This window comes from Tupaia chinensis, unplaced genomic scaffold (genome assembly GCF_000334495.1).
Source record: "Tupaia chinensis unplaced genomic scaffold, TupChi_1.0 Scaffold000088_1, whole genome shotgun sequence".
NCBI lineage: Eukaryota > Metazoa > Chordata > Mammalia > Scandentia > Tupaiidae > Tupaia > Tupaia belangeri.
In genome coordinates, this window is record NW_006159550.1 from 4,844,251 (window position 1) to 4,860,170 (window position 15,920).

The window sequence follows — 15,920 nt, forward strand, 5'->3', positions numbered from 1 at the left end:
CAGTGTCAGAAGTAAAGCTTACATTTGCAGAAGGTGCTAACGCAGCCCTATAATGAGTGAGTACCCCATAACAGCACCGTGTATCCGATCCCAGTTATGACTGCAGCTCTTTGGTTACAGCCAAGATCGTGTATTATTAGAGAACTCAGAAAATGAAAACCCAGGAGCAATCAGTGGCAGATCTGGGTTTGTCTTCCCTGGGGAGGATATTTATCAAGAGACACGATGCTTCGGATTGTAGTTTTCCTTCGTCACTTGTCTGTATGAGATGCCAGATTTGGTAAGCTAACTAGGGCTTGAAATGTGATTTCACAGCTCCTTAGAGAAGGGAGAATTGTACGTTTATCGGTGGCTGAGCAAATCGTATGTCCCTGGATAGGAGGCACGGCCAGGGACAGTGTTTAGAGCTGGAGGATCTTACCCAGTGCAAGGATCAAGGTGCCTGGCACCACAGGTGAACATGTTTCATTTCCAAGTTGTGGTGTTCCTTTGCATTTGCTACAAACCAGCTTCATTGTCTTCTTTGGTGCACACATTTCACGATTAGAGCGTTAGGGTGATAATGCCCATACTCAGTCTCTTTTGCCGGGACCTTCAGCCCCCCGGTTCCATCACACGCGGAGACTGCTGGGCCAGTCTCCCCATGTAGATCCACCATAGCAGATCCACCGATGGAAGCAGAGAGAGCGTATATACAGGGTCGTTCTGAAATAAAGACGAGCGAGTGTTTTCTTTTTAAATCTCTTCTTTCTTTCCTTTTTTTCTTTTTTTGGAGAGGTTTTTGCTATAGGGCATGTGCACTTGCCAGAAAGAGTCAGAGAGACAGAAAGTGAGAAATCACCCCCAAGGGAATGGCTAAACCGCAATACCTTCTCCTCCATTCTCCTCTTGGGATCTTGGGCACCCATGCACACGTGCCCAGTGTGAGTTTGAGCCGCTGGGTCTGACACTTGAACCACGGTCGACTACATGGGAGTCCAGCGACATAGCCATTACACCAACTACTGGTCCCTTTAAATGTTTTCTTATTTGGAGTTTGCTAGCTCATAGATAAAGGACCCTTCATGATGAGGGGGAAAAGGGATAGAAAAAGAAACCTAAGACTTCAGAAAATCACGAGTACTCAGAGAGGCTTCTCAGCTCTCAGGGAGCGTTACTTTGGATGATGTTTTAAATGAAAGTAATAGAAAATTCAGCAGGTGGGGGAGAGGCAGTGCTGTCCAGAAGGCAAGGATCCCCTGAAGTCCTGAAAGGCGCACTGCAGGCAGAGCGGATGGCCTGGGCCGAGCGTGTGCTCCGTGCCAACCGAGGGCCTTTCTACCACGGCTCACGTGACTTACCGCCTGCGTGTCACCTCCCTCAGTCTGCCAGGAGATCGCAAAAGACAAGCCACCAGACACATTCTGGGGGTGCATTTTCTTGGGTACAACCTGATTTATGCTGATTTATTTTCATCTGGGCAGAAGCAGAAGAAAATTTCTATTTTCTTCTGAATCCGTGAAGCATCTCAGCTCCAGTGGCTAGACCACCGAGTACGGCTTAAAGGATTTCCTCCTGCAGAATGGCCGTTGGTCACATGGCAAGGTGGTGTGGAGGAGTCATTATTCTGCCTATGTTCTCACTCATTGAGGGATATGACCTAGTTTGACTTAAGAATGTAAAGATGCAGTGACCAGCAGTTCGTGTAATGGCTATGTCACTAGACTCCCATGTAGTCGACCATGGTTTGAGTCCCGGACTCGGTGGCTTAAACTCACACTGGGTGTGTGTGCATACGTGCCCAAGATCCCAAGAGGAGAAAGGAGGAGAAGGGATTGTGGCGTGACCATCCCTCCGGTGGGTGATTTATTGCTTTCTGTGTCTCTGTCTCTCTCTGTCTTTCTGGTGAGCACAAGCACCCTGTAGCAAAAACCTCTCCAAAAATTAAAAACAAAAACAATGTAGAGTCGCTGCCCTTTCCTGATGGACCATGACCGTTTTCTCAGTTGTTCGTTCCTTTGTAAATATAAATAGCTCCTGTGTTACTTCAGCCCATCCAGCAGAGTTTCCATGTAGCTGGTCCAGGGTGGGGTCAAGAATCTGCATTTCTTGGTTTGGGGGTAGCACAATGCTATGCAAGTCTAGACCCACATGGAAAAGTCCTGGGTTCACATCCTGAAGCCGCCCTGTACATGCCAAGTACATGCACATGCCTGTGGTCTGGCTGGCTGAGGGTGTGGGTGGATCCTGGTTTGAAGATCCTTATGGGTGTACCTGTCTCTCCCTTGCTCATGGAAGAAATTAATAAATGAACTTTAAAAAGCTGCATTTCTCATTAGCTCCCTGGTGGTGCTGAGGCTGCTGGTCTTGGGAGCACACTGTGGGAACCACTGCTTCAAGTCATCAGGATTCCAGGTGGAATAAATCTGTGCCCGTAACAAAGAGCAGAAGTGTGGGACCAGCAGGTGCTGTAGTGGTTAAGGCGTTGGACTCCCACCTGGCCAACCACAGTTCAAAGTCTGGAGCTGGCGTCTTGGAAATCACGCTGGGCTCGTGTACTTGTGTGTGTGCCGAAAGTCCCAGGAGGATATTGGAGGCGAAGGATTGCAGTGTGGCCATTTCCCCATGGGAGCGATTTCTCACTTTATTCTCACTGTCTCTCTCCTGCAAGGACACACACCCTATGCCATAAACCTTAAAAACAGCAACAACAGGGACCAGCAAATGGCCTAATGGTTACATTGCTGGACTCCCATGTAGTCGACCGCTGTTGGGCATGTGCGCGTGCGTGCTCGAACTCCTGAGAGGAGAAGGGACTATGGCGTGGCCATCTCCCCTGGGGGCAGGTGATTTCTTGCATTCTCTCTCTTTCTCTCGGTCTCTCTCTGGTGAATGCACGTGCCCTATTACAAAAACCTCTCAAAAAAACCCCAAACAAACAAAAAAAACAAAAATAAAAACCCAGCAATAGCAAAACACCATCATGAACTAAGAGCTTCCATGGAAATACTCAGCTGAGTCACGTGCTGGTTATGACGGACCATTTCTAATTGCTCCATGTCAGATAGTGTGACTGAAAATGTTCCCCATTTAGGGCTGCTGAACACATATATATACAAAGGGTCTTTTAAAAGTGTGTGTTATAAATATTAAGAAAAAAACGCATGGATTTAAAATTTTCTTTGCACCAAAATAAACTCATACTTCAATTCCATTTTTCCATGAACCTGTGAAGCCCCCTTACATGCACATGTGCTTAAAATCTTAGACATGTTCATCAGGTTGACTGTTGAGTGATATGGATAAGCGAATGGATCGTCCTACCTGGATGAAAAGGTGTTTGACAGTGCACAAGTAGATGAAAGAGAGAAATAGGAATGTCTGGGAAAATGTGAGGCTAACTACAAGGAAGTAGGGTATTAAAAATTGGAAAGCGGGCCAACAGGTGGCATGGTGGTAAAGGGTGCTGGATTTCCACATGGCCAACCATGGTTCAAGTCCCGGACCTAGAGGGTTGCTTTCTCATTTTCTCTCTCTTTCTCTCTCTCATCTCTCTCATGCATGCTGTCTCTCTCTGGTCAAATTTGAATAAATAAATAAATAAATAAAGCTGGAAAGCTGAGGTGTATGTGAGAAAGTTTGTCTCTGGTACATATAATAACATAGAATGATCCATTTATATTTTAATTTTAGTATGAATTTTTTTCCCAAATATGTCATCCTACATTGAGAAGCTGGTCTGTGTCCCTGGTTTGCTATTTTTATCATGCTTAATGGAAAAGAAAAGCATTTGTGTTAATCCTGCCAGGAGCTCAAAATGCCGTACTTGAGATGTGTCCAGTCTCTGACGCTTGGTGTCTCCCATGCACCCAGTGCTGTCACAGTGGTGACTCTTCTGTGTGTCTGGAGCTTGAACACAGAAACCCCATGGGCCTACAGAGCCCTCTAATGTCCCAGACCTTAAATCTGTTTACAGGGAGGTGCCAGATCGGTCAGACCAAAAGGTGTATCTTGCTTTTGTGGTTCATTTGCAAAAATGGACCTTCTATGGGACAAACCCTTCCTTCCCCATTTTTCCCTCCCAAGAGTTTAAATAGAAATAAATCCTTTATGTGTATGTATGTCCCTACATTGTTCTTTTAAAATAGTATTTTTCAAAATATGTTCTTGAGGGACACTAGTTTTCCTGAATTCTGTGAGGGTGAAGGGAGTCTTTGGCTGTATGAGGCTGGGAGTCGCTGCATCCCTCTTCAAGTTTTGGTAGTTCATGTCGGCAACATGGGAGGCTCAGAAATTCTGTAGCAAAAGCCCCATTTAGCTTTGTGTAAGCCAGAAACCATCTCCTCTTCCCCCTACAAATATCCTGTTCTTGGGAAATAGGTATTTGGTAAAGACATTTTAAGAAATGAAGATTTAAGATGTCATGTGACAGAGTCAGCCATGGGGTGCATGCTGCTAAGGCATTGCTCATATATACACATATATATGTATGCACACAATACATTTATGTATATATACGCACACATATGTATAAACACACACATCTATCTATATAGATATAGATATAAATATATATAAAATTTACATTTACATTTTGTGTGTTTGGAAACCAAGTCTATGCATATAAATAAGATGTTAGCAAGAGATCAAGAAAGAAATAAATCATATATATATGTAAATGTACATATATGTGTAGGTATATACATGCATGTACATGCATATGCAAGGTTCTCGCTCCCCTCTGTGCCACCTTCTCTGTTTTCTTAAGAAAATATTTGGGCCTCTTCCTTTGTTTTTAAAAAGTGCTCGTCAGTGTGTACACGTTTAGAGAGACAGCGGGGGAGGGAGAAAGTCCTTTCCCCATGGCACACAGTCTTGCCACAATCCTTTCTCCTTCATTCCTCGATCCTGTTGAGATGTGGGGCCTGCTCACGCATGCACTCAGCGTGTTTTCAAGCCTCCGGGGCTGGGATTTGAACCATGCTGGACACAGCTCCCTTAGCCACTAGGCTATGGTGAAAGCCCAGGACTGCTTTCTATCAGTGTTCTAACTTGATGAACTGGCTTTAAAGCTGACGTTCAGCCTTTCCTCCAGCGCCTTCCGGGGACTGGGTCCCTGCTCACACGTAGATTGCTGCGGACCTCGGTCCGGCTGACGTTCAGCCTTTCCTCCAGCGCCTTCCCAGGGACTGGGTCCCTGCTCACACGTAGACTGCTGCGGGCCTCGGTCCACATGAACAATTCCAGTCACTTGAGATGAGCCTGACAGCAGCGTTCTGATGGCCAGTCCTCCGGGGCCCTGTAAGTGAGATGCCAGCCAGAGGGAGCAGTGTGCTCGCAGCCGCCCTCTGGGAATCCGGTCTGGAACAACTCCGTGCATGTGAGCCTGAGTCCCTGTGACATATCAACCCTACAAATGGAAAAGGGTGGGGAGTGGTTCAAAAGGAGAGGTGGGGACCAGGGCCCGTGCAGGTGTGGTGCAAACCCAGAGTGCCCTGGTCGGATGACACTGCAGCTGTGGCCAGTCCCTACTGCCAGAGGGAGACCCAGAAATGTCCAAGCAAAGTCTGCGAGTGTGGGAGACCCATGAAGTGCAGGCCAGGGTGGGGACTGTATCCTTCAGTGGCAGAGAGGAAGGAAAGATTTTAGAATTCCTTTCATACCCTCGAGTATTTTTCCCAAGTCTTTCCCCAACAATGATGTTGCATGTTTTTGCTCTTTGATCTGGTCCCTCCTTTACACATCCAGAGGGATTGTGCTGTGAGCAGGCAGGCTTGCTCCTCAGCCCTGCTCCTCTCTCCTGCTGGATGCCTGCTGAGCTGGCCGGCAGGGCAGGAGCGCAGCCTGCCAGTTCCGATCACCATTAACCTCTGCCACATGCGTTTCCGGCCCAGTACTGCCTCTGACTTACGTGTGTGAACTCATCCCGGTTTTCCTAGCCAATCAAACCAAAATAGATTTCAGCCTTTGAAATCAGCTCGTGAAATGCCCTTCTTATCTCTGCGGTGCTGACGGGGCCAGCCTGCCTCCTGGACCTGTCTGCTACCCACAGGCTGAGGAGTTGTAACCTGGTTTGAAACATTGGCATTTCTGGTCAGTGGGTGTGTTCCCTTCTGTCACTTGACATTTCTCAAACTGCACATATTAACAGGATTGTAAGATAGAGTCCGTAAGAAGAACACAGGAAAGGAGGGAATTGTCCAGGGCATGTCGAGGCCAAATGTAGTCAGTTTATTGCCCTAGTGGGCTGTTGGTGTCATTCTCTGCTCTCTGAGTGGGGATACCCGAATTACTTAGTTTTCATCTGGTCTGCTTAATTTCTTTTCTTTTTCCCCTTTATGACAGAGATGGAGAGAGGTAGAGAGAGGTATTCTGACCTTCCTCTGACCCTCCTGCCCAGCCTCCCGATTAGCCGGGGTCACTGGTGTGTACAGCCACACCCAGCACATTCAGGTCGGCCCAGAGACTGAATCTGAGCCGCTTCGGTAGCTTCCAGCCCTCCGAGCAGTGCTGCTACCTGTGTGCCACTGTGGCTGGGCCTAAAAATACCTTGTTTAATGTTCAAGTGTTTGTAAAGTTTATTTTTTCTCAGAGACAGACAGAAAGAGGAAGACAGGCATGTCCTCTAGGGTCCATGCTCTGACCCACCCTGTTCTCAGCTGGCCCAGAGCATGGATACACGCGTGTGCCCAGCGTGTGCAGGGAGGCGTGTGCCCGTGGGCCTCGTTGTGTCTCCACTGTGCCCCCACCTGGCCTGTGAACATACTTTAAACCATTGTATTGTTTAGCTCCCCAGTAGTTAATGTTTCTCAGACCCAGAGCCTGTGACAGTGCCCGGACTCTTCCTGTCTGTGGAACCAGAACAGCTACTGACTAGCTGCACGCCCTGCACAGGTGACGCACAAGGCTGCCTTCAGCTTAGCCCCAGCACTAGTTCTGTGAACTACAGTCATGATCCCTCCTCTAAGTGGAGCAGCCCTGTCCTCTTCCTGGCAGACGTAGAATGCCGTAGGCCACATGGGCCAGCCTTTTAGCACCGGAAGGAGAGCGGGTCCTTCCTCCACCAGATGCCCGTGAGTGACCAATCCTGCTTCACTTTGTCTCCTAATGTTCGGGAGGCACGTCCTCTAGTTCGTGGACTTGTCTGGTTCTACATTGGTGATATTGTTGGCAAATACCAGGATGTAGGAGGGTCTTCAGCCCGCCAGTACGGCCATCTGTCCACCCACTGGTCCTAACAAGGGCTCATTGCAAGCAGAGGCCTATCCCTATTCTCATGCCTGCTGGCATTTACACTCTCAGCCATAGCGTATAGAACAGCAGTGACAAAACCCATGACGTGCTAGGGAGAGAATGACCTTGCAATTGAACAGCCATTCCAGTCAAAACCAGAACAGAACAAACTAGCGGAACAGCTCCCTGCGAGGTTTAGTTTACTGTGTGTTAGGTCCTCAGGGACTTGCAGGGCTGTGTAGATGAAGGCTGGCATATGCAGCCAATGTGGCGAGGGGGACAGTCCCTAAGTTAGGCCTGGGTACAAGGGTCTGCATTGTACTGTTTTCTTAGCTCTGTGAATACACAATGATTTGGGGAGTGAGAGGGGACAAATACTTGACCACATCATTTTAAATGATTGAAAGATGTTCCATTCTAAGAGTGCAAATATCAAGTTCTTGAACCTGTCAATATACTACAATTAATTCCATTCTTCACATTAACCATGATGGCCCTCTGCAGCTGTCTACAGCTGTAGGCGTCTAACCATGAAGTTAAATTTCCCCAGGCTGCCACTTCATCATAATCATTGACAAAATTCTGTAACTTTACTCACTTTTAGAGATTGTAAATTATTTTGTGAATCTTAGATGAAAGCATTTTTATTACATGAAAAATAACTCCAGACTGGCCTTGCTCCTAAAAAAATGGTTTAACTTTTCTATCTTAAATCTCTTTATTTGACCTCCTCTGTCTCATTGGGAAGTTGTGTGGCCAAAAGAGTAAGTAGGATGTATTAAAGGTTCTCAGAATACGCTTATGAGAGAAAAAAAAATAGAAGAAGTAGCATGCATGGCATCATCATAATCCGGATCAGATTGTGTAATGATTTAGGAAATCATTAAAGGTTCTCAGAATACGCTTATGAGAGAAAAAAAAATAGAAGAAGTAGCATGCATGGCATCATCATAATCCGGATCAGATTGTGTAATGATTTAGGAAATCACGCACGTGTGAGTGTGTGTGTGTGTGTGTGTGTGTGTGCGCATGGTATGGTTATAGGAGTGGTTGGGAGACTATTTCACTTCTAAATGTTCTGTGGCTCTAGCTGTAAGCTGAAATCTCTTGTTACCTCGTATGCATATGTAAGTAACACCTAAAAGGATGAATGGCTAATATAAAAAAAATTAGCAAATTACAAAGAAGAAAAAGTAAAAATCAGAAAGTATAAATCTATTTTTCAGCAAAACTCATTTTTGTAAGTCTAATGCCCCCTTTTTTCATTTATAAGGTGACAGAATGTATGTTTTTGGAGTTTTATCAGTTTTATAACTTATGATAATTTTTTTACTATGAATGTAACAAAGATTCCCTATCAAAATTCAGTATTTATTTTATTATTTTATTTTATTTGCTTATTCTTTAAATTGACCGAAGGGTGAATGTGTCTGCCAGAGAGAGACAGAGAGAGAGAGAGAAAAGAAGAAGAAAGACCCTCTAACGGGGTGTGATCACACATGTGCCCAGTATGTTTTTCAAGCCATCAGGTCTGGGATTTGAACTACAGTCAGCCATGTGGGATCCAGCTCCCTTAACCACAGGCCACTGGCCTCTGCAGTCTCGTTTTGAATAGCAGCAGAACTCTGTCGTGAGGCTACGCAGAAGAGGCTTGATCCATCTTCTATTTGGTCCTTTTCTTTTGTTAACTGCCTTTATTAATATATGATTTACTTACAATAAAATGAATACTTAAAGTATGCAATTTGATAGATTTTGATATATGTGCACATTCAAGAACCCATCACCAAATTCAGATAGTTACTGTATGTGTCACCTCCAAAGTTCCCTTGTGTTACTTTATAACCACTCTAACTCCTTTTCTCGTGGCCCACCACCTCCAGGCGACACATACTGTATCTGTCACCTCCAAAGTTCCCTTGTGTTACTTTATAACCACTCTAACTCCTTTTCTCGTGGCCCACCACCTCCAGGCGACACAGACCCTTTTCCATCATTTACATTAGTTTGTGTTTCCTAAAATTTTATGTAAGCGGAATCATACAGCATGTGACTCATTGGCCTGGCTTCTTCTTCTTCTTCTTTTTTTTTTTTTTTTTGCTATAGGACACATGTGTTCACCAGACAGACAGAGATGAAGAGAGAGAGAGAGAGAAGCAAGAAATCACACCCCTCCTCCCCGAGGGATGGCCACGCTGCAATCCCTTCACTCCCTTCTGCTTTCAGGATTTTGCACACACATGCACATGCGCCAGCGTGTTTCAAGCCGCTGGGACTGGGACTCAAACCATGGTCAGCCATGTGGGAGGTCCAGCACCTTAATCACTATGCCGGCTGCTGTCCTCAGCCTGGTTTCTTTTATTAAGCATGACTAGTGTGGGATTCATTCACGTGTAGAACATATTGTAGTTCATTCCTTACTGAGTGATATTCCATCTATGGGATATATCCCAGTTCCTCTTCATCTGTTGGATACCTGGGTATTTGGTGTTTCTAATTTTGAGCTAAAATAAATAAATAGGTATGAACACATGTATGCAAGTCTGTGTGTACATGCTGTCGCTGCTCTTGGCAAACTCCTAGGAATGATCTGGCTGAAGTAAGTAGTAGGAATAAAGTGATTTTTTTTTTTTTGAGAAGTTTTTGCTATAGGACGCATGCGCTCGCCAGAAAGACAGAGAGAGACAGAAAGTGAGAAATCACCCCCCAGGGGGAATGGCCATGCCACAATACCTTCTCCTCCATTCTCCTCTCGGGATCTTGGGCACGCACACACGCCCGGCATGAGTTTAAGCCACCGGGTCCGGGACTCGAACCACGGTTGACTACATGGGAGTCCAGCGACATAGCCATTACACTAACTGCTGGTCCCAATAAATTGAGTTTTAAAAGAAACTGTTGGCAAACTTTTTAAAAGGAATTGTACTACTTTATTTTCGTCGGCATTGTGTAAGGGTTCCTGTTCTTCCCTATCTTTGTGAATACTTGGTATCGTTAGTCTTTTTAATTTTGCCCTAAGAGGTATAGAGTGGCATTTTGTTATCATTTTAAGTTGCAAACCCCTGATAACTAGTGACATTAAGCATCCTCTCATGTACTTGTTTAACATCGTATGTCATTTTGATAAAGTGTTTATTGAAAACTTTTGTTCCTGTATTTATTTTTTATTTTTAATTGAGTTTTTAGAATTCTTTTTCCATTTCATGTGTGAGTCCTGTATCAGGTATATAATTTCAAATATTTTCTTCCAGTGTGTAGCTTCATTTTCATTCTCTTTAATGGCGTTATTTCAGAAGTAGAAGCATTTTATTTTGATGAAGTTCAAATTACCTATTTTTAAAAAAGAACTATTTAATTCCATTTGTTGCTGTTGTTGTTGTTATTATTATTATTTTTAATTTGACCAGAGAGAGACAGAAAAAGAGAGAGAGAAAGGGAAGTTGAGAAAGCAAGCCACCAGGTCCAGGACTTGAACCATGGTTGACCATGTGGGAATCCAGAGCCTTTAACCACCACGCCACCTGCCAGCCCAAGTTACCCATTTTCTAATGGTATATATTTTGTGTCACATCTAAAAAAATCTCTGCCTAACCTAACATCATAGTCATGAAGGTTTTCTCTTACATTTTTCTAGAGGTTTTCTGACTGGAGGCCTTAGATTTAGGCCTGTGACTGATTAGGACATGGCGGAATGCAGTTTATTACTTCACATACAATAATTCAGTTGTTAAAATGTCTATCCTGCATTGAATTATCTTTATACTTCTGTAGAAAATTAGTTTTCCATATATGAGAGGTCCTCAGAAAGTTCATAGAAAATGCATATTTTGAAGAAACTATAGGGGCCAGCAGGTGGCATAGTGATGAAGGCACTGGGCTTACACATGGCCAACTGCGATTTGAGTCCCGGACCCTTGGCTTGAACTTATGCAAGGCACCTGTGCATGTGTGCACAAAATCCTGAGAGGAGAAGGGAGAGGAGGGGATTGTGGCGTGGCCATCCCCCCTGGGGGGATGATTTCTCACTCTTTGTCTCTCTGCCTCTCTCTGTTTCTTCAGCAAGTGCATGCACCCCATAACAAATATCTCTAAAAAGAAAAAAAAAAGAAAAAAACTATACATAGATTTCAGTTACGTTTTGCACCAAAATAAACTTCTATTTTACTTCCATTTTCCACAAGCTTCCCGATGTTCTCTCATATATGCACATGGCTCTATTTTGGACTCTCTTTTCCGTAGATCTGCCTGCCTGCCTTGTGCTGGCACCATGCTGACTTGATTAGTGTCACTTTATAATGCCTTAAAATAAGACAAGGTTAATCATTCCACTTTGTTCCTTTTTTTTCAGTTATTTACCTATTCTAGGTCTTATAACAATTTCCATATGAATTTATTGGGTCATTGGGAAAGGTCCTGACGTATTTTTGCAAAGAAAAACACAGAAAAGTATGTCATAACTTTCCCAATGACCTAATAGACTCAATTTTTAAGTTTCTTACAAAAGCAATCCAGCATATTGTATTAACTTCCTAGACCTGACTTAACAAAGTATCATAAAGTGAGTAGCAGTTTTGGAGGCTGGACGCCTGGGATCAAGGCGTGGGCAGGACTGTGCTCTCTGAAAGCCCTGGAGAGGCTCCTGCCCTGACTCCCTCCTAGCTCTGGGGGCTGCTGGCAATCTCTGTTGGATACATGCAGCACTCCAGTCTCTGCCTCTCCATCGTGTGGCATCTCCCCGGTGTGTCTGTGTGCTTCGTGTCTTCACACAGCACTCTCCTTGTACCTCGGGAATCCGGATTTTCCTCTTATAAGGACATCTGTTATGGAATTAGGGGCCACGCTGATTCTGTGTAAACTCATCAACCACAGAAGCACATTCCAAGCCTTTGTTTATATCATGGTAACTAATACTCATTGGTCAAAACATGACAGATGGCACCCCATGTCAGAGGGTGGAGAAGTGAATGCATTTGCCATGAAGTCATGCCCAGGCTAGGTAGGCGTGAGGATTGTGCTCACATTGTGCCTATACCAGAAAAGCTTCAGTGCCTTAACAACAAACTTCAATATTCCTGGCAGGAGACATCTCATGATGCATGGCACAGAAGAGAGTTATTATTACTATAATTGGTGAGTTGTCCCAGTGGATGATCTCCCTCTACTGTGGTTTCTACAGCAAGACTCACTTTTTAGAAGCACATTCTAGAGCATGGCTTCTAGATTTCTGATGGTAAAACGGTACTTAAGATCAAAATCCCAAAAAGTTTGATGATTGGCATCACAGCCAACCTTCTGTAACGGCGATGTAGGTAAGAGTTGGGGAAAGACGAGTGTTTTCCCGTGTCAAGGGGAAATGCAGCTCACGGTGTTTCACCATGTGGTGGTGGAGCTGCCAGCCCTCTTACAAAGCAATACTACATGAACAGACAGCCCCTTTTTGTGGCTCTATTAAATTATTCTCTGATCTTAAGTCTTTAAAGGATAGCTCTCGAGATTAGGGGGTCAAAACTGAGTAGGTGGACCTGAGGAAGCCAGCTACTCTTTTTTTTTTCTTTATAATTATTTATTTTATTTTGTATTTTTTTTTTTTTTAATTCGACCAGAGAGAGACAGAGGGTGAGGGTGAGAGTGAGAGAGAGAGGAAGTGAGAAAGCAAGCCATCGGATTCAGGACTCGAACCCTGGTCGGCCATGTGGGAGTGTCGAGCGCCTTAACCACCACGCCACCTGCTGGTCCCAAGAAGTGTGTCAGAAGTGGGATAGCCAGCTACTCATTTTTAAGGCAGTCAAGTTGATATGGATATTTGATGACAGTAATTTTACATAGTCACGGACATACACATTGTTTTTAATAGTAATTAATAGGGACCAGCAGTTGGGCTTACGGCTACATCGCTGGACTCCCATGTAGTCAACCGTGGTTCAAGTCCCGAACCTGGTGGCTTAAACTCACACCAGGCACGTGTGTGTGCATGCCCAAGATCCTGAGAGGAGAATGGAGGAGAAGGGATTGAGGCATTGCCATCCCCCCTGGGGGGTGATTTCTCACTTTCTGTCTGTTTTTCTCTGTCTTTCTGGTGAGCACATGCGCCCTATAGCAAAAATCTCTCAAAAAAATAGTAATTAATAACATTAGCTTCTGTTTCTACTTGTAGTATGTCTTATATGGCATGTACAGTGGATTTATTATCTTTATTACTCATGGTAATCCTACTAGGTACTATTACTCCCATGCTATGCATGAAAAAACTGAGGCTCAAAAAAGCTGAATTAATTGCCCAAGGACAGATGGCTAGCAAGTTGCAAGTTACTGGAGTATAAACTCAGATTTATTCCAAAGTCTGAGCATAGGGCCACTGTAATTGAATGCTTCTTTTCATCCTTGATCTCTGAATTCTGACTTGAACGTATTTAAGAGGATTCATTTGGCTTATAAGAGAATAAAAAATATTTGAGTAGCCTAAACTTTTTTAGAGAGGTTTTTTTTCTATAGGGTGCATGCATTCACTGGAAAGACAGAGAGAGAGACAGGGAGACAGAAAGCAAGAAATCACCCCTGAGTGGGGGATGTCCACGCCACAATCCCTTCTCCATTCTTTTGGGATTTTTGGCATGCCTGCACATGAATGCATGTGTTTTAAGCTGCTGGATCTGGGACTTGAACTGTAGTTGACTAGGTGGGAGACCAGTAACGTAACCATTACGCCATCTGGTGGTCCCTTGAGTAGCCTGAATTTTTAAATTTTTTTGGACAGGTTTTTGCTACAGGGTGCATGGGCTTGTCAGAAAGAGAGACAGAGAGACAGAAAGCTAGAAATCACCCCCTGGGGGGATGGCCACGCCGCAATCCCTTCTCCTCCATTCTCCTCTCAGGATCTTGGCACGCACACACATGCTCCTGACGTGAGTTTAAGCCACCAGGTCTGGGACCCAAGCTGCGGTCGACTGCACGGGAATCCAGTGACATAGCCATTACAACAACTGCTGGTCCCTGTAGCCTGAATTTTTATGAAGAACGTATAGAACTTTGAGAGTCCCTCTGCAGGTTCTCAGAGTCCCTGTTTGAGAGATGGGGTTGTAGTCTCAACAGGGGCCCGGAAGGTCACTGGGACCAGAGGTACCTGACTGGCCAGTCTTTCTTCTGCTGCCTTGCAACTGGGGGCCCAGGACAATAGATGGCCTCATTCATCCCCTTGTTCTAACCCCTGAAAACAGGGTCATGATGTCTCCTCTTTGATTTGTTGTTAAGGATTGTATTTGACAATGCAGGTAAGACACAGTTTGAGAACATCGTGGAGTAAAGGCTTTAAAGGCGAGAAATAGCATTGTCAGCATTCGCCTGTCAAAGTGCATTTACAGGAGGTCACACTTCTATGTGGACAGACTTTAGAACTGTGCCAGCCACTTTCTGTGCGAAAGCTACATTCAGCGTTCAGTAAATCTACAAATAGAATTTGCACCAACAGAAAAACTGGTGCAAAAGAAAACTCATGCAGATTTTGCAGGGGGGATGGGAAATCAGTAATTACTAAAGAGGGCAGGGAATCTCAGAAGAGCATTTCGCTGTCCTTGTGAAATGCAAAGAAGCATATTGGGGGCCAGCCTTTGGGATGCTGGTTAAAGCTCTGGAGTCCTATATGGCCAACAGCTGTTCTAGTCCTGGACCTGGTAGCTTGAAAATCATGTGGGGCATTTGTGTGTACCTGCCCAAAATCCTGAGGAGAAAATGGAGAAGGGATTGTGGCATGGCCATTGCCCCTGGGGTTTAATTTCTTACTTTTCCTCTCTCTGTTTCTGTCTTTTTCTCTCTGGTGAGTATATGTGCCTTATGGCAAAAAAGTATTTTTATAAAAGTATATATGAGGAGTAAAATAGAAAATTCAAGGCAGTTTTCCTTCTACAGTGAGTGTGGGTAAACTAAAAAATATCACCTGTGTGAGAGGGGAAGAGTGTAGCAAATTTAAATGGGGGGAAGGTGAGAGGTAAGACGCTTGTGGGACACAGACAAGGTTTGTTACCTGTTGACGAGGATGTGTGTGGTGGTCTCAGCTGGGCTGGACTGAGGTGTATATTGTGCTGGGTAAAGTCTCCTCGCAATCTAAATGATGTATAGCGATTTAATGTATGAATAATAAAAAGTACATGAATAAAATAAAGGAAGAAAGCGCTAACTACATAAATAAATATGACCAATTAGTCTAAAAGAATCACCTTCATGCTCCCCAGATTAATTAAAATTTCACATTTTTAAGGTTTTGTATCTGTTAGAGGTTTATTAAAATACCTTCTAATCTTTAACGTCTTTCTCCAAACATTTCTATTTTTATACAATACCCATTGATAAGACCTGTCTATTTCTAGACAGCACCATGCTCAGTCATGAAGGCCGCCATTTGTATCTGACTTGTGTGAGAACGGGTCGCCGTTCCCTTCACTGTGGGCAGCTGGTGGAGAGTTCATCCCAGCGCTGCCTCACTGTGTCACTTGAGCCTGGATTAGAGGCTGGTTCACACATGTCGTTTTCCCGTATTGTGACTCCAGCCTGAGTGACGGAATGCCAGCGTTCAGCATTACAGACTGCGATGGTCCCACCAGGACTTTCATTCCGTTTATTCAGTTTGCTTTTTGTCTGATCTGAGAATGGCACCAGGGTGGAGGCTCATTTTGCAGAAATTGTGGGGAAACTGGCTGTCTCCTCCCTCTTCCACA

General features: G+C 44.5%; 1 protein-coding gene across 1 annotated transcript in view; it reads left to right on the forward strand.

Annotated features, from left to right (window-relative positions):
* Window positions 1-15,920, forward strand: part of AMPH (amphiphysin) — a 175,697-nt gene that overhangs the window by 112,765 nt on the left and 47,012 nt on the right. The gene's annotated exons all lie outside the window — the stretch shown is intronic.